The 20,390-nt window shown below is 36.5% G+C and overlaps 1 protein-coding gene across 5 annotated transcripts in view; it reads left to right on the top strand.

Moving 5' to 3' along the window:
• Positions 1 to 20,390, top strand: part of LOC100645804 (prolyl 4-hydroxylase subunit alpha-1) — a 375,646-nt gene that overhangs the window by 180,024 nt on the left and 175,232 nt on the right. For 3 of the 5 annotated variants that reach the window (XM_048411100.1, XM_048411098.1, XM_048411097.1), the window contains exon 2: positions 12,052 to 12,110. The exons of the other annotated variants lie outside the window; for them this stretch is intronic. The gene's annotated coding sequence lies outside the window, so the exon portion shown is untranslated. The remainder of the gene's footprint in view (positions 1 to 12,051; positions 12,111 to 20,390) is intronic. 5 annotated transcript variants of the gene reach the window in all.

Here is a 20,390-nt window from a genome sequence, read left to right as displayed (position 1 = left end):
AATCAATAGAAAGGATGGAAAACGGTTCGCAGTGAAATTCGAACGGGTACAGAAGAGAATATAGCCATTGGAATTGATATTTATCAGTGATCATACAGCACTCATTTTCAATACCAAAATGGATTTTCAAGGTTTCTCGTTTTTCTTGTTGTTGCTATATTACCGGCCTCGTGCTTCAGAACGTTCGCGGCCATTTGTCACGCCATTCGGGTTCTCCATCTGGGATAGTGTCGAACCCGACGCATTGCGGCCGTTTCGATACCACGCTGCAATATTTCGACATGTAACAAGCAACCCGCGAGGCGCATGATTTTTGCTTTAGGGAATTTACTCTGTGCTACCCTCTGGCCTCGAATGGGTAACTTCTACAGCAACATATCCATTGGTTCATCTTCTTTCTGTTTCTTTCTCTCGTTCTTCTAGGATCATGGGAAAGAATTTCTATTTTCTGAGATCAAGAGCATTTTTCTTTCGCTTCGATGGTTTCCCACTGGATATATTTACTTTACAAGGGTTCGTTGGAATTCGAGGAAGACTCGTTTAATTTGAATTTACTCGGTTGAGGTTCATTTCACTGCTTTCTATAATTAATGCATTATTCTTCCCGGTGAATAGAGGAATTTTTAAATTATTTTCAGTCGCAAGGTTTGCTCGTCAAGAGTTATGATAGACGAATAATTTAAGGTGGACAATCTAATTATCGGTTTGCATTATGGGTACAATTTTTCATAGTGCGAGCGGAAGTTTTGATTTATTTTAGGTGGCAGATATTGAAAGTTACGATAGGAATCTGGGGTAGAATAGAATATAGAAAAGGATCTATTGCGTTGGTTTCTGTTGTGGCTACAATTTTTTTTTTTTTTTATTTACGAGTATTTATTTTAAATCACGATTATGAAATATTATTGAAGATAGTATTATAACAATGCACTATATGCTGCGGATTTTTACGAATATAATTAAAGGAATTACATATGTAAAGAAATTAGGAGTTTGTTTGATTTATTAAATATTGTAAAGGGTATTTATTTTTACAATTTTCATATTTTAACATTCTTTTGCTCTTCGTTTCTCATTTTACGTATTTTCGAATATTACATATATGTTTTTTAAATACTTTTTATTTTTAAACTTTTCATAAATACAGAAATATTGGTAATTCGCAGTTAGTAAATTTGATTCCGTAAGAATTTTTAGTATTGTTCTGTATTTTACCTGCAGCGATAAAGTACACGAAACGAAATGAAATTGGCCAAATAATCCTATTTAACGTTAATTAGATACGGCTAAGGTCCAGTTGCAGAAGGGTTTTGAAAATTTCATTCGTTGGTCCGATAATTTATTTAGAGTATTGTAAACGTCCAATTTAATATCGATATTCCATGTGTTTGCTTAATTGGTATTATTTTATTCAGGTAATTTAATTATTGATACTTTGGCAGCGAATCTCTTAACGAGATGGCCCAAATTGGGCTGCATTAAATAATCAATATTAAAATCGACGTTTACGAAACTGAATTAAATCGAATAATCCATTTACGTATTTTGCAAATATTATCGATAATATATTAGAATTCGTCACGAATATTATCGAATTTCCCACAGAATGGAATGTTAAAAATATACAATGTTGTAATTTATTCAAATCAAATATTTAATATCACATCGTACTTCTATGGTAAAAGTTTAATCGAATACATTTATTAACATATCAAACAGAAACCGAATTGAAATTGTGAAGAGATAATGCTTAATTTCATGAATCATTTAATGTTGTTTTCCATGGAATTTAAATGACAATATGTATAATTATAAAACTCGGACGTCACAAAATTGAATTATCTTTACACTGTTTTGAAAATTAGATATTATTAAATGTTAATAATGTACGAGTTACTTGTAAATATTATTTTATATTTCTGAAGTTTATTACAACCAATGTGAGCAGTACTAATTAATTTTTTATTCTCTGCTGTACCTTTAACATAAAATTCACTGGTACCAACTTTCTAATTATTTCAACTACTTTCTAATTAAATTCCATCGCATGTAGAATTAATTTCACGATGCAGACAAATAATTCCAAAATATATGAAGCTACTACCCTCTTTTATATCTCGTGCAGCACATTTTATTATCACCACGACTAAAATAAATAAGAATATACCTGTCGCGCAACGTTGCTCGGACGCGAAACGTTGAAAGTAGCGCGTCGATAAAGACGAAACACGAAATGCCATTGGAAGGCGCGCCATAAATTCGTATTACCGCGAATAGTGGCCGAAAAGAAGCTTTCCTCCTGATACCAGCTTTTAATTCACCGTGTCGCATCGTTTCGTTTCGTTTCCTGCTCGGAGCAAGAAATTCGATCGCGTTTCCGTAGCTCTGGAAGTGACTAGCCACCAACGAAATTCCTTGCTCCGGTTGGAACCTCTCGTTTCCGAGTCGTGAAAATTTCGATTCGCTGGTCATACGATGGTAGAACGAGGAACTTCAAACATTTCACCCGTTCATGAATGTAGGATTCGGATTAATTTGATCCGGTGGAAGCTGCTGGCGGCATCATACAGAATATTTTCAGAGAAGAAGGCTTTTTTAATATTTTTCCAGATTTTCAAACGTAATAGGGAATTTAAGTATAGAAGAATTATATAATGTACGTGACCGTTTTACGAAACAAAAATTCGTTCTATTACATCTATCGATCGGAAATACATTTATTTCGTCACCAATTATCTCATTATACAACCATAACTACATCTAAAAGAAATTTTTAAGTAGCGAGAAAGGGAATGCTAGAACATGTTCAATTGGTCTCCAAATGAAATTCATTAAAACGTATTACGCCGTTCAGTGTTAAACTTTTATCGTTTAATATATATCGTGCGTCTATGGAAAGTTGAAAAGCTCAGGAATATAGAAAATGCACATAATACACAAGACAAGATATAAGAAATATCGAAAGCGAAGTAGTTGTTACAATGTTTCATGGAATAGAATAGATATAAATCTTTGTGTAGTCTCGTTGTTTCGCTAATGTTCGTAAAAGTTGTATAAAAATCTTCGGTCTACTCTAATCGCAATTTTATTCCCACATAAACTTTACATCCCCTTCTTTCCAACCTTTGTCAGGTATAGCGCGATAAAAATTCCTGTAAAATAATCAAACAAGCTACGTTCGCTTACGTAAGTGAAACGAATCGCTCAATCTAAATCGAATCACCACTTTTAACTTTTGTGGCTGCATATTCTTTGACCGGTCTATCTGGAGGGATCACCTGGTTCCACAAGACACAGTCCAGACCTCGTGGTCGCGAGCCAGTGGAAGAGGTGAAGCAGGCCGGGTAAAAAAGCGCGTGGATAGGTCGGGGGGATGAAAAACGCGTTTGCGTAGGGGTTGGTTGGCGCGCGTTCTCTCATCGCATATTCAACGCGATGGCACATAGGTACACGTGTGTACCTGACGCTGCAAATGTAGAAAAAGGGGCGCTCCTCCGGCTGATGTACGAGCTGGAAAATAGGGTGGTGGCTATATGTATAGAGCTGGTGCGCACCACCGGAAGTGTGATTAAATGCCTACACGTGGTATGTATAAAGCGCTCGGTTCCCGATGCTTGCCTTGCCCCCTGCAGCTGCTTTTTAAACCAACTGTTTGTTCGTTATCGTTCCTAGTTTTTATTATTGACCTCATTCCGCTGCGTTAAATTATGCAATTTTAATTGGAGACCTGCCAACCGGAGGTTTCCACGCTGGTCGAACAAACAATTTCGATGAAATTTTAGCACCATTGTAATTCTTGAAATTGCATTTCACTTGTTTCATAGTACTAATTGGACGTTTCGTACTTTAAGTTTAAGGGATTCTTCCCTTATATTGCACGGGGTTAATTACGTGGCGAATGATCGTAAACGTTGCGTGATTGAAGCGCGTTCGAGTGCTCGGAATACTTTCCCCCTGACTCTTTGATGTAGTTTCTTTAGGAAACTAGAAATACGCGGAATTTTAGACAAGAGTAACGAGCAATTGATTATTCGAATTTTCTTTTATCGGATTATGCTTAGGTTAGGCTTAGGTATTAGATTATAAGTAATATCTTTTCCATAGAATAGTACATATATATTTTTTTTAATAGAATTTTTATCGCTATTGGTATTGGAAGAAATTGTTTAGGTATTTTCAGACGCAAGAAATGATTCGTATTTTCCTGGAACGAATAACAGAATGGTGGTACAACTCGTCGTATGCAAAGATTTACAACAGCACAGACTTACGCACCTTTGGCGACAACCCTGCCACCAGACGCATTGCTCTTTTATATCGTTCGATAAATACTCGCAACGTACGCACGGCCAGTAAACTCGCCAACGCAAGAAACACCAGGGTTGTAACCGGAATCGTGGTTGATATACGAGTTGGGTAAAAGTCGCCGCGAGGTTTGAGAGGGTTTGTCCGCGACACTGCATATGCAAACATCGGGTTAAACGGGATGGCGTGCGCTGCCAGAGGGGGCAGAATGTCGAGGGATGTCGACAAATTAAAAGTGATTCATTTTATTTTGCCGGAACTCGACATTAATCTTGCCGCGTACAGGTTGAAAGAAGTTGCCAACACACGGTAAGCAGATTTCCCTTCTGGCAGCTTTTATCGTTCGAATGGTATTAACTTAAAACCATGAAAAATTTCTATTTTCACTGGAATTTCGGCTGCAATTTTTGTTCGCCGCCCGCGACACACAGTTATTATTTGTTCAATTAAATTTCCTTGCGTTCTCTTGCATTTGCGTGTTATTTTGCTTCGAATTTGTACGCCAATCGATCTATACGAATTACTTTTGGAAGCATTTCGGGTTTGTTGCGATAGATAAAGAAGTCGTGTTCGCGCGATAGTTGTTTCATAGGGATATGAAATTGATTTATGAAAAAATAGCTATGTGTACGTGTATGTATGTATATTATGATTGATCAGATTGTATGGTTCAATAAAAAAGTTCCAAGTTTTATGGTTGAAGATTCACAACGGTAGAACCTACAAACCCGTCAAAATAACGGACTTGGGATTTTATTTCTTGCAAATATTCTCTCCAGAAGTAGTATTGAATTACCCTCAAATACAATTTACGTTTAAATTTATGTTTAGTTTATGTATATAATTAAGTTTTTTAAAGAAATAATATTAATAATTTATAGAAATTTCCGGCTTTTTATCGCGGGGTATTTTTAAAACGAATTAATGCTTCATGCATTGAAACAGGTTTCATTTTGGAGTCCCGTACAATCGAATTAAGTCACCGTATCGATTAATCGACAAATTACAGCCATCGCGAATATTTCAGAAAATACTCGGTGGCTGAAACCGTCGTTAAATAATTCGGCTGACATATTTTTCGATTATAACATTGTTCTTTTCAAAATGAAGCAAATCGATCGATCGGGCATTAAAAATCCGACTGATTCGACAAAAGCGTCCTTCAAAATTCTCCAACGCGCCAATTCTCCCGTTAAAAATGCACCGAACCGTTGTGTCAGTCGAGACAATGAACGAAGCTGAACGATCGGTCGGAGACAAAAACGAGGGGGCGTTTTCAATTAATTAAGCCCGTTCGTTTGAAAAATCCATCGTCAAGGGGGCGGAGCGGTGTCAAACGAGCGCGTTATGGGATCGTTTATTCGCGTTTGACAAAAAGAGAAAAAATAGAAAAAAGATTTTTTTAATTAGAAAGAGGAAAAAGAGTGACAGAACAGCGAAGCGAACAAAATCGAAATAAAGTTGGCTAATTTGTCGTCCGTCCGGCTCACGCACCACCCGTTAAGCGTCGCTTTTCTCGCGCGCCCGTGCACGATGCATCGCCAACGTCCGCCATCTCCGTTTCGGCTCGTATATCAGCCAAGACAGCGGGTGAATTTAACACAACGGTAAATAGAACGATAAACAAAAATAAGAACGACATAGCGGCTACGTCGGCCGCTTAATTTTACTGCCTCCAATTTATTCTGACGACTTTTATTCCCCTCTTCTCCTCGCCCTTCTCTTCCACCTAGCATTTCGCTTCTTTTTTTTTCCATGCTGGATTTTAACGCCTCGCCCGAAACGCGTGTCGCGATTTTCACGCTCCACACTAACGATTTATTCGTTTTTATTATTCCGTTATTTATATTTTTTTTCTCTTCCTCTCGATTTCCTAAATTGTTGTTTATCACTTTTGTGGATTACGGTTTATGTGGCAGAATTTTTTAGATTTTTAAACCTGGAATGATATTATTCAGGTCTTTCGTGGGCGCAGAATATTAGTTATTGTATTGCAAAATAATTGCGAACAAAAGGATTCTTCTTTCTTTTATGGCCAGTTGAATTTTATGAGCTGAAGCTACGTGCTTGAAAGTGCTTCAACAAATTTTTGCAGAATTCCAAATGTACGAAAATTTAGCCAGTGTGACGGATTAGCCAGGATTAAGATTACTATGTGTTTTTAGAGGCTTATACAATTTTAGAGTATTTTAGATGGTTCTAAGATTTGGAGAATTGATGGAATAATTTTTGCAAGATATTACGTTCCATTGTTGCAGTGCAATTGGTATCATACACGATATTGCACGACAGTATTATTCGCGATATAATAGATGCTACGATGTTGTAAACTGTGTAATATTACAGTAGCGTCGTTATATGATGTTAAATTGCTGTATATGAAATGTTTCCAAAATCGTTTCTAAAGTTTCAATTTGACGAATAACGCGCAATAAATTTCCTCGTATGGGTAATTGTTGTTAGTTACGTTCAAAAGGAAGAGTAATAAGGTTTATTAATACAAATATCAGAAGCTTAATTATCTATTACAAATAATCAGAATAATCTCGTGATTTTTTATACATATGTGTAAGTATGAAATATCTCTCTCTCTCTCTCTCTCTCTCTATTTAATCATAAAGTAATATTAAAATTAGTAAATTAGAAAAAACGTACTAATCGAGGTTCCCTACTGATTATATATAATTTCATATATTATATATGAATATCTGATCTTTGGTCAATAAATCAACATATATATTTAATGATCAACGATCAAATGTTATTTCTCCTGTTATAAATAAATACTTTCATCATATATATAGAAGGAAAGTTAAATAGAGTAAAATAAAATCAAATAACGAGGGTTAAATAAAAATTACAGACATTTACTCCAAAAATATCGTCCAGAATTATGTTCCATTTCCATCAAATGATACGAAAAACATTTTATCTCTCAAACCCTTCTCGGTTCTCCAGGCTCCTCAAGTCACAGGAGATTCCATCTTCGATAGAAACAGGCGGACAGAAACAGCGTTCAAAATACAAGCAAGATGAAAGTGTACCGAATCGCGAAGCAAACAATCGCGTTCGGTCAAGGTAAATAAACCAAACTCCCCAGAGGATTTCCTCTCGCCCCTCCCACTCGCCCTCTTTGTCAAAAAAACAGTCAAAGAAAGGGAGCGAAGAAGAATGCGAAATATCAAAGGGAAGCAGGAAACAGAGGAGGAAACAGCTCGAAGTAATTCAAGAATACGTTGCGACCAAAATCCTCCCTCGGAACTTTACGATCTTCTTTTCTCTTTTTTCTTTGTCGCGAACAAAACCACCGACTGGCTGGCATTCCTTGCACGTTGTTTCGCTAATTGTAACTCCGTCGCCGCCCTTTGTTTCCACCATATTTTCACGGAGAATGAGAATTTTTGCTCGGCCTCTACTTCTTCTTTTCCAGCCTCTTCTCCGTCAACCCTTTTCTCGTCCCTGTTCCTTTGCTTTCCCTGTTTCTTGCTTTGTCTTCACGGAGGCGCGCGCGAAATTGGGGACATTTTCCGCGCCACCGTGAACACTCGCGAAATTAAAGTGGCTACACGCCTCCTTCCTTTCTCTTTTCCTTTCTTCCTTCCTGATGCTCTTCCTCTCTTTAAGAAACGTGGCCTCCGCGATAGCAACGTCCCCGCGTGACGGAAATTTATGACGGAAAATGCTCGGCGAAAATACGCGCGTACGACGTTCAGCGAGGTTTTCTTTTCTTTATTCTTGTCGGCCGTGCACCGAGCACCGCAGAGAAATAATTTTGGAATGCTAGGAGGTGTAGCGAGACCGTTCTTGACGATGTTGCACGTTGGAATTTATGTTAGGCTCGCGTCTTGCTTCCTTCTTTTTCTTATTGCTGAGTTTTACAATTTAACCAGAGGAACTTGTTCCAGCTTTGTTCGTGTCTCTCAGCCTGAAAGCTTCGCGTAATATGTTGTAATAAAATACAGGTAGTGGTACGATATGATGATGGAATGATTTGCTGCTACGTAAGCGAAGAATACGAGGAAGGCCTCCGTGGACTGATCTTGAACCTTGTTCCTTCGACTCGCATTATACTAAACGAATAATACACTGGTGTACCGAATGCATCAAGTTTGGTATTATATTTTCTCTGAGCATAAGCTTGTTCTCTTATACGATATTCTGAGGTACTATGATGTACATCGATGCAGTTAAAATGTAACGCTTATAACGCTTAAATTCTAATATATTATACTATTCTCCAAAACTTCTAGGTGGATTTAATATAATTCAAATTTTGCACTGTCTTTAACAATTTCTTAATAGATTCATTTAGTACTGGACAACTGCTCTGTTTATAATACTTTAGGAAACCTAATGTTACGGTTTGCCAATCATCTTTCAGATGAAGCATTCAAGTAAACTTTAATTTGTGGCGACATCGACCACGGAACTTTCCAACGGCTTCGCGATACAAAGAGCTATGCCGTCAAAGCGCAATACCGACGTGCCCAATCTACCATCGATATCTCTATGTTTCTTTCGCCGAATTCTCAGAAGAACGCATACGCGGCGACCGCCGCGGTACATCTAATAAACACACGTGTAGTAGGGATATCGAGGGGCGACAAAGGAAGGACTCCGTGGTTTCGAACAAACGTATCAATTAGTCTGGCTCAAGCTGCGAAGTACGACAGGTCTCGTTATAAGCAAACCATTAACCAAACTTTGATTGTTACATTTTCGTTCTTAATCCTTTGAGTGCTGGATACTCGCGGCCTATGCCGTCCGTACGGACGGCGCGCGTCTAGCGCTGACGATCGCTGTGGACGGAATACTTTTTCGTTAGACTGAACTCTGTTGATTGACTATTCAAAGCGCAAATCGTAATAAGTTATAGTAATTCTTTTGCACGAGATTAAATGATTCAAGAGCGTTATTTTTGAGTTATTTTTAATTATTTATTATAAACATTGAAATTTACAGTTAACTAGAATTTGGGTAATAAACTAGAAAACTAAATTTAGTAAATATAACACAAGTTAATAATTTAGTCGTGTGTGAAAAATTCAGTGCTTGAGGAAACTAAAAAAACCAGATGTAGAGTTTTCTTACAAGTGGTGACCACTTCAACAATAACGAGGCACTATTGGCATTTGTTTACTGCCGTAAGGAATGCATTTATATTTATTTCACACAAACGTAATAGTATTACTTCTGCGTAGGTGTTCGGAAAAATTGAAAAACCCATACATGCGTCCTTAGTCCATGCCGGGCACTTACAGAACACGCATATATATGTCCTTAGTCCACACCGATAGCTTTCGCCAGACACCTATATGCGCCCACAGCACTCAAAGGGTTAATTGTCGATCGTTGATTGTAATTGTTGCTTTTTTATTTTTTATTAAGCTTTTATTAACAAATCCAGTGCAGTTTTCCGTATGCACTCATTCCAATCACCTCTATTCTCGTAATAGAAATTGGGGATCAATCAGTTCGTGGCGTCGATTGTTTAATCGTAACGAGAATTTACGACTCTCGTTGACGCGTTATCTCGCGATCGCGTCTCTCCGCGAACGGTTAAAACACCTAATTTATATTATTGATTTCTTTCTTATATTTTTTAAAGTAAAGTTCAGATTGAGAATTTTTTATTTTTACCTGCCTGGTTATTTCCAAAAATTAACGAACCACAGATGAGTAACGGCGAGAGTATCATCTTTAAATATTGTCCATGAAATGACAAGGGAAGACATTGTCTACCAAACGCATTTCAATATTATCGCAAAGACTAATAACGCAAATGGCTTGAAACCTTCGCGCACCATCGTATTTGATTACGCGAAAGCAAACGGAGAATATCATTGAGTTATCGTCGTTCCGTTAACAACAAACTCCCATTGTACAAGGATCGTTGGTGAAATTTATATATGGCTCTCCTGACGTTTGCGGAGCCGCAAGTTAGCCTCAGAAGGGACCGGATGCATTGGCGTTTCCAAGAGGAACTTGTTTCTCTTTTTCGCGCTTCTGGAAATTAATAAAATTAGTTTCTCGAATAAACGACACTCTCGAACAGCCTGAGTGGATAACGAGTTTCTTGTGTCGGATTCGGACACTATATAAATATATATGGAGTACATATTCAATGGAAATATTCATATGATTTTCAATGGAAATACAATTACTAAATAATAATTTAATTCGATCAATAAATATATATTTTCGGGACTAACGAATAAAACTTGACGAAGAAAACTGGAAGGAAAAAAGAGCAAATCGTACAGGGAAGGAAGATATTCACGATGGTGAACTCGTAATTGTATTTCCATTGAATTTACCGACGATGAAGTAATTAAATGCCATTTCTTGCCAGCGGAAATGCGGTTAACACAGCTGACTCGCGAGAAGAGATATCAAGTTTCGGAATGATATGACGTTATTTCGAGGCCAATGTAGGTCGTGAAAAAGTTGCGGAAGTCCTCGGCAGATTATTACGTTCTCTTATGGTATACAGTTGATATAGATGAGTTTTTGTACAAGTTGTATTTATGTTAGATTTTGATCAATCGAGCTGATATTTAGCGCTTCGTTGATTAGTAATATTTGTTAGGAGAATAAGTTTTTTTTGAAATAGATAGGTTTGGGAAATTTCATCGAGGTTCATCAGAGAATTTGCGATACAAAATGAAGTACAGTGCGATGAGAATTAATTTGGAAAATATTCCCTTTGTTTCGGCTTTCTCGTTCTTTCGTTTCTCATTCTCGATTCTAATGTTTCTACGTATAAAATATGCACGTTAAGACTAAAATTGAAATCAGTATGCATTATCGAATAGATTTTATTTATCCCTTTCGAATTCACACTTTTGGACGATTATAGGAGAAATTTCAATTGAAAACGCATTTTCTTAGCGTTTTTATTTTTTATTTTATTGAAATGCAAGGGCTATTTTACCTTAAAATAAATATAGTTATTAATTATAACTACATACTAGCTGCTCTTACTCTTATTAATTCCGATAACAACAGCAGGCAATGTTTGGATAGCTGAAATTGAACAACATTTTCGATCGAAATTCTGTTAAATTATATATCAATTTAGACAAAACACACAGCCCCGTATAACTTCAGAATACCCGTTCGTATAACCGAAAGCACACCCTAACAACGTAATTCGGATAATGGAGGCTCACTTATGAGTTCATAGTGACTGACGCTAAACAAAATGTGGTTCGTATAAACGAGCCGGGGATAAGCGAAGTTCCGCTGTACTTACTCAATTTTATGAATTAAATTTTCTTAAAAGTGGCGCATGTGTGTGGAATAATGGTTGAATAATGGCATAAAGCGCGAAAGAAGCCATGAACCTAGAAAAGCGGCATCGAACTAATTCCTATCAGCAGAGCACGGCGTAGCCAAAGCAATTTCCTGAAACTTCCCTCTGGAGAAATGCCTCTAGAGCTTCTTAAGTTTCTCAAGAGGAAATACCTAGTAATTTTCACGTTGCCGGTAAATTTCGTTTCCCGTTTCTCGTTATCGTCTCGTTTAAGCTTTTCGTTTCGCGCGCCGTTCAATATCCTATAGCATCAATGATAACCGTCTTTCGTAAGTACAATGGAATCGCGTATCTTACTGTTCCACGTTAGCATTCTTTTAGTCGAGAAAAAAGAAAAAAAAAAGAGGATATATAATTTTTATCGAACGGTTTATTCTGGTCGGAATTTGACAGGACATTAATTGACCTTGCGATAATTCTTTTTGTTACAGATTCCCGACCTGCTCTGATATTATACTTAACTTTCGTTACCAATCGCTGGACAGTACAGGTATGCTGTTTCGAAAATTATAATTAGTGTTCTAGTTAATGAAATGTGAAGTAATGATAATAATTAAATGTATATAAAATTGGTGAATATTTGGCGAAATATTTGAAAAGGATATTATTCTTATTTCGTGCAAAATATGAACGTGCTGCTTTGCGTCTCTTCTTCTTCCTGATACGAGAAATATCTTTCAAATTAGTCGTCTTAAGACACAAATATTTGAATCCTTTGCACTCCTATGTCTACTCGACATCAGTTTTTATCCCAGGAGCTCCTTTGTCGAGTCCCACTCGACATTCCTTCAGTCCCACCTTTTTTTGTGAAACGTGCAAAAGAAAACCAGAATTGCATCCTGGAAATTGTTTCAAGATATATCATCATATATCATAATAGTGTGAATAAAATTGGTATTTAAGTGAATTTGTTTCTTCCTTTATTTATTTAAACTGTCTTATTTTTTAGTTAAAGTAAAGTTCAAATAAAACACTTAAAAGGAGTTGCTGCTAACGAAATTGAAATAAAATTCGGAGTGCAAAGGGTTAATACCTTTTGAAGAGTATACCCTACGAAGAAAGGTACACGTATAACGTGTGAGAAAATATCTAATTTCATTTTAGAAAACCGTCGATCTTCGAAACTTGAAAAAAGAGGACTATCGAGGGAGAAAATCATAAATCCCAATGTTGGCCATTACTTTGTCATAATCTTTTCCTACCGACAAGAGTAACTACGATATTTAGATTCATCAAAAATAGAAGAGACTCTGCATACAAGAAACTTCTAAGAAATTACCAAGAAGTCACTAGTAACATAGAAAAAATCCTTACACGCGAGAAATCACAGGAAAGCAAAAAATTCTTTACCACAGTAAATCACTCGCTACGTAGAAAAGCCGTCGCGATAAAAAATTACAGAGAACAACCAACACCGCGGAAAGTCTCGATTTCTGCAAAGCACAATACATTTTATTGGATTTTCCAACGAAAATCCTTTGATCGTTCACGCAGACTGCACATTTACTACTGTAGATATGAAAAATATTAATTCCACGTATAAAACAGCAACGAATCGTCGTGTCGGGACGAAACGATTCTTCGAACACACGATCGAATCTCATTTCTCGCGGCGACCGGGTAAAGAGGATTTATCGAATTTCACGTTTCACGAGAAATTTATTCGGAGCCAACGACCACGGTCGCGAGCTGCTGGAGTTACGGTGGTTGGCTGTCGTCGATTATTAAGTACAGCAAAAAGCTTTGTGCTCTCTTTTCCTTCGCAAATCGTAGGAATACCAATGACAGAGCCTCGTGGCAACGAGATTCTAAACGAAGAAAATCACTGTGGCACGCACAAAAAGCGTTGTTACGTTTGATTGTTTGCAGCGGAAAAAATGGGTGGTACTTTATCTTTATGGAATTACCCATCATTAAAGAGTACGTGATGTCATGAATATTATCTATCGAGTCGATTTTAGATGTTAAAACGGCGAAGAAAGTTCCTGTAAAAAAATATCGTTTGAGATTTATTTTCCAAATTATAAACAGTTTCATTTGACGCTGGAAATAATATCGATGATATCAATGAATCGGCTGAATTGAAATCAATGAATCTTCTTTTCTATTTTACTCATATTTCTCACTTTAATGTGACGGTCGAAATGACACGCATGTCACAAAAATTACAACACAAATAACACGAGACAATTCTTAATAAACGTTGAATAAGTTGTAGCCATTTTTATTGATTAATAATTTTTACCTATTTTTATAGATCACGATAGAATCGACTGTGAATAGGTTACAAATTTTCCAAACCGTACAATACTCGTACTTTCGAAATATCCTGCGAAACAAAGGCTGAAACCGGCTGGTGGCTGATAAAAGAGCTCGCTGGGTATGTAGGATAAAAGGATGGCTAGGGAAACCGAATCGATATTTCGAGACTCGATATTTCGACCGTCTGCCTCCGCGTGAAAAACTTTTCATATTGAGACGAATGGATCCGTGATCGGTAACGTTTCTTTCCAAACAGCAGACAAAGTTATCTGTGGAATGTGATGAATGTCTGAAATGTCATTTTTGCTAGTTTCTTTTCTGAAATGTGCCGGGTTGAATTGGTTTGGTTGAATTTTTGAACCATGCTTCAGATGAAACGTTTTTCTTACGTTCGATTTTCCTTACGATCGTGATCAGTAGATTTTTCAATGGTCTGATGTAAAAGGCCGTGTTTTTACGTACCGCTGACAGTTTTGACTCATCGTTTTGTGCTCCATTATAGGTCGTTCGATCAGCTGTTTATCTTTTTTACCCAGAAGAACGTGACGATACGTTTTAACAGCCTCTAGTTGTGAAACGTGATGCTATATCGATATTAATTTTGACCTCCTATAGTTTTTAACTTTCCATGGCGTGACGTATTTTATTCGGTCATCGTTAAATTGCGAATTTTTATGCAAATTTGTATTTTTTAGGATGCAATTTAAAAAGTAGTATTTAGATGGATATTCGTTTTACTGGTTAAAAATGATAAAGACCACTTCATTTTCACGCTACATCGATACCTTTTTAATCTTTTATAATGTGACGTATTTTAATCGGTGATCGTTAGATTGCGCATTTTTATGTAAATCTATACTTTTCAGGATACAATTTAAAATATAGCATTTGGATGGTATATTCATTTTACTGATTAAATATGATAACGAATACGTTATTTTGGATACTTTATGCGCGTACATAATATATCATATGCATTCTATGCATTTTTATATTTTTACATTTTTCACAAGTCCATAAAAATTCTCGGTCTGATTGTCAAATTCTATGCAAATCCAGCGAGTGTTCCACGTAATATCGTTTCCGATGGTCGGGCAACCTGTAGACTATATGTTAAATTTTATAAGCCAAAACAGAATAAATCCGTATTTATCGTCTATCGCGAGATTAAAGCAACTTGTCAGAGTCGACGAAAGCCACGCTGATGTAATTTAGAAGGAGCACCATAACCGGCGGGAATAAACAGAAGACGAAGTTGTTGGAAGAACAGATCAGCGTGGTGAACCGCCTCTTTCGACCTAACGTTTTCAAAGACCCGGAAATTGAGCGGGTTAACCAGTGAAATTCGAGGATGATAAAGATAACGAGGAAAGAGAGAAAAGCAAGATGCTTCGATTAGTTGTAATTTGTTTCTTTGCGTCCCATAGCGCGGCAATTTGGCTTCGAATTAACGGAAATCCTCGGATCGGGAATGAAAGAAGGAACGCGCGGCTGGATGTCATAAAGGTAGGAGCGAAGAAAAAGAGCAGAGACGTGGAAAAAGTTGCCTTTCAAAGGAATAGATAGCTACTAGAAGACTTTTACTGGCTTTAATCCTTTGTCATTTTATATCGAATCGAATTCGATATCAATTTCGTTCTCTTTGTCGTTTGGAGTTGACGCGACCAGCTCGTTATTTCATTTTACGATTGCAATTTTCCAAATTGATTAATCCTTTGAGAATTGATCGTATTATGTGTTATTAGTGCGTATATACGTGTAGTTTCTTGCTTAAATTTGTCGATATTATTCCCTGAGAATCGAGAGGTCTTTTAATATACATGGCGAATACAACTTATTAAATATTAGGTTGTCCGAAAAGTTTCTTTCGTTTTATAAAGAAATAATAGATGCACAATGTTTTTTGTTTTATATTAGTTTATTGAATTATGCACGAATATAATAATAGAAATAGAACGAAATGGATCATACTTAATTCAATAAAATAATATAAAACAGAAATTGTTGTTCATCTATTATCTCCTTATGAAATGAAAGAAATTTTTCGGACAACCTAATAGTTGGTCATGTGATATAACACATAAAAATTGGAGATGAACGCGACTGTATATTGTAAAGAATTGTATGTCCTTAACATACGATCGCTCGGTATTTAAGGACGTATATCGTAACATTTCTTACAATAATAACAAAATATTTCTTCCGTATTAATTTGTTGCTAATCCGTGATTAATTGAATCTGTCGTATGATTTTATATATTACATGTTACATATATTATATGCGAAATTTGCACACAGTGATTTAGTTAGATTAGAAGAATCGGACATTAAGAGACAATCGATTTTAAAAGCTAGTTAAGTTTAAAAAGTAAAGCGCACACTAATTAATTCTTTGTAACGTGTAACTTCAAAGTTACACATTGATATATCCTTCGGGATAGCACAGAATTGTACACGGAGCATATTACCGAGACGTCGAACACGACCGTATGATATTTTAACATGGCGATCGATATTTCGCTGTTTTATACTTCGCTGAATAATGCACTATCACAGAAGCTCAGTATTTCTTAACTGTCGTGCAACTCCTACCAATCAAGTATAACACTGCCATTTAACGTGTTAACTCAGTGGCTCTTTAGCCAGGGAACTTTTGACACGAAATGAAAAATGAATAAGGGGGAATGAATCATCGGTAGCAGATGGGATTTGCCGGGACGTAATGGGACGGATACATTGCAGTATGTGCGGTAGAATTAATAAAAGATTAATCGATAAAAAATTAAAATAGGACACACGTGATCGTTCGTATAAATTTTTCTCTTGTAGATTTTTTTTGTCGTATTTAACATTTATACGTACATTATACGTACATACGTACATACGTACATTTTAACATTTCAACGTACTGTTTAAAACGTATGGGTATGGGATAAAACACATGTAACGCAGCCTTTTAATATCGAACCTTTCTCCTTATTCAAGCAACTTATATTTAAGAAAGAACGAGACTTTTGTAATGCATAGCAAATTTGAAAATCTCCTTTCCATCCAATATTCTATACATATAAAACGTAAAAAGGTCGAATTTTAAAAATCAACAGGCCATCGTGTTTGCTTAGGATGAAAACTGAACTCTCTGGATTTGGATTACGTAAGATTTCACGAGGATCGAGTGTAACTATGGAATGTATATTGAAATATGCGTGCAACAGCAATTCGAAGAGTCAGAAATCGTGAAATATGAAGGAGCGAGAGGTATGGAATAACTTGGAATTGGGAGACAAAAGCGGAATATGAAACGAGGACGGACGATATAGACGCGGAAAGGTGAAATCTATCGAGTTCCGGAGTTATTTCGTTATTTCCGTTGGTGGAGCTTTCGAAGTGGACCGGCAGGAAGTTTATGGGATTACTTTTTGAATGGCGCCATCGGGCACCGTGGAGTGGGGCGGTGAAAACGAGATTCACGTGACGACTGGATATGCGAGATTATTTCATTTCATCCTATAACAGACCATTCTGCCGTTTAAATCTATCGATGCTGCTTAAGGTCCATCTTGCTTTACGCTCTTATTCTGTTTTTCTTCCAGCTCGCGGAACATCGAAATTTAAAATCCCTTTTCCAACTGTATCACGAATTAACTGTTTCTAATTTACTAAACTTTCTAACTTAACTGTTACAAATTAATAGACGATCAAAAAATTCTAAAATGTCTGGGATGTTGTATATACATTGGTCAATAAAATTCTCATTTCCGAATAGTTTTAATAATTATATTCGACATTTTTTTTAATAGTTTCTAACTATATCTTTCAAAAATATGTAATTTGCCAATTCACATATGTCTCATTCATATGTGTAATATGTCTCATATATATAAAAAAAATACATATTACGACGGGATTTCTGTTTCGAGAGCAGCAAATATTCGATTCTCGTAAATCCTAACTCCGCACGTTATTATTAAACTTGGTCAACTCAGTTTTGTCAGTTTACAAACCGGTGGAGATGGAATAGTTAAGAATTAGAGCGACAATGTGTGGACTATGGGTATTCATGCGTTTAATTGGAAAGCGTGAAACTGCATAGAATTCATATGATAAAGGAAAATTATAAAATATTCAAAACGAAGAGTACGGGAGAAGGACAGGATAGGTGACATTTCTCGTTTTTTTACGGGAGAGTAATTGTATAGTTTTGTAGCGACATATGTGTCATAGGACGTTTCGATACGAAAATGTCTCACATAGTTGTTTTACCACAGAGGATTAACACTGTACGACGCACACGATGTAATAAACAAACTCTGGACAAAGCAATTTTGCTACGTGCAACCTACAACCGGCGACAAGTTCAAACCTTCCAGTACCCCCCTCGTACCCCCATAAATAGACGACCATGTCCTCCGATATTCGCCGACGGCGCGATACTGCCGTGCTAATACTAATTGTTATGCTGACTGATTCGTTATACTTATTCGCTCGACTTACACAATCAAAAAATTCTAAAAAGTCTGGGATATTGTATATATATTGATCAATAAAATTCTCATTTCCGAATATTTGTAATAATTATATTCGACACTTTTTTTAATGGCCCGTAATCAAGCAAAAGTCTTGTAGTTATCAGTTTCCTTGATAATTCATTTGTATTCTAACGATTGAAATGGACCGACTAGAGGTAGACGAGAATTCGGCGAATAGAGTCGGTTTCGTGAAAGTTCGTTGGAATATTTTCACGATGGTTAACTGCATCTCCGCGGTATCGTTCGGACTCTATTCGACGTCCATTCTTATGTTAATTTATCGCCCGCCAACTAATACGCGGCATAATGGAACATGGATTTATTGCCCGCAATTTATCACGATGAAAAGGGAGATATTATTGGAGGAATTGCGGGGGTTAGCGTTGCGGAAGAACGGGATCGGGAATTTCAATGGAAATACCGAATTCGCGGGTTTACATAAAAATAGGAAACCAATTCTTGGGCAATTATGGGAGGATAATAGCGATGGAAAGAAATTTTCTAGAGAAAATCGTTGAATGAGAATACAAATTGAGGAGAATTTCGCGAAATCGAGATAACGAAGAAAAATGGTGAAGGAGGAAGTTGAAGGAGAAAAAGAGAGGAAGAAGGTTTAATAAAATTAGAAGAAATAAAGTTAGGGAAGTTAAATAAAGTTTAAAAAAAAATTGCGTAAAATCATGACGGCCAGATTTAAGAACTTTTCAGTAGTAGAAGAAGTTGAAGAAACACAAGACGAGAGAAAGCGGGGAGCGACTCGATAAGGCCGCGAACATTTTGCGAAATCGAGAGTAGTAATTTCAGGAAGCTTAGAAAACTCGGGAGAATTTCGGAAAAAAGAGGACCATGAATCTGATCAGAACCAGAAACCAAGCGAAGTCAGGGGAAACAGTTAAGAAAAGAAAGAAGTAAAGAACAGATCGATGAAGCTAAGAAATATTTATTGTTAGCAAATTTAAAAGCGTGTGGTTTCGAGCTTCTTGTGCGTGGCAAACGCGATCGAAAGGTGAGCTAGGAAAATTCGAAGATTCTGAGAACCTGAGGAAAGACAGTTTTGCCTTGTCATAGAATGTGCAGAAATACAATTGACAAATAGAAAGTGATAAAATCTTTAGAAATACAAAATAGGAAATGTTAGGAAACTTAAAAAATAAAATGTAAAACTATGATATCGTAAAAGGAATCGCTTCAAGGAAAAAGAAATAACTACTCAGAAAATGAAAAGAGCCTGAAGAACTTGGTACTACAATTTACAGAATGTAATTAAATCTAATCCAAAACCCGGATATCAGAAACTGTAATTTAAAACTATAATTTACAAAAAAAAAAGATAAATAAATTAAAGTCAGAATTATAAAATAAAAATGTTGAAGTATACGATAGATATACCTAACGTAGGAGGAAAATTGGACAGCAATTAGTATCTGGAACAAAGATTACTTTGAAATATTGGACGAACGATGATCAAGGCTGATTACCCGAGAGGTTGGTCACTTGTTAAGTAATCGCTGCGCGTGGAAGCGGTTTTCGCCGGTTTGAAATTTGCAGGAAGGACCTCCTGGAGTTCTGGCTAATCGGTCGCGTTAAGATCTATTTACAAAATCACGGATATTTATAGTTGCACCGATTCTGATGCAAATGAAGAAACCGTCCAGGCCCGTGACTCGTCTTCTGATAAAGTCATTTGTCCCGTTTACCGTCTGTGTTCTACTTGAAATTATCTTGCACGCTCTTCCTGCGCCCGATAAGCCCACGTACAGAGAAAGAAAGATTGCTGTCTGACATTTCATTGGAATCTTCTTCGCTGAATCTTGGCAGAGAAATGGAACCTACGCATAATATTAGCGTTTATTTCTTTCTCGTGTCATGATGAACTTAGTAAAAAGTATTTGTGAATGTTTTGAACTATTTCGTATAACTTGTACAAATTAGTCGTATAATCTTAATTTTAATCTGTTTTTCTATGATTTGTAAATTTT

This window comes from Bombus terrestris, chromosome 12 (assembly GCF_910591885.1).
Source record: "Bombus terrestris chromosome 12, iyBomTerr1.2, whole genome shotgun sequence".
Lineage (NCBI taxonomy): Eukaryota > Metazoa > Arthropoda > Insecta > Hymenoptera > Apidae > Bombus > Bombus terrestris.
Note: the sequence above shows the minus strand (reverse complement) of the source record. Positions and strands in the feature narration are given on the sequence as shown.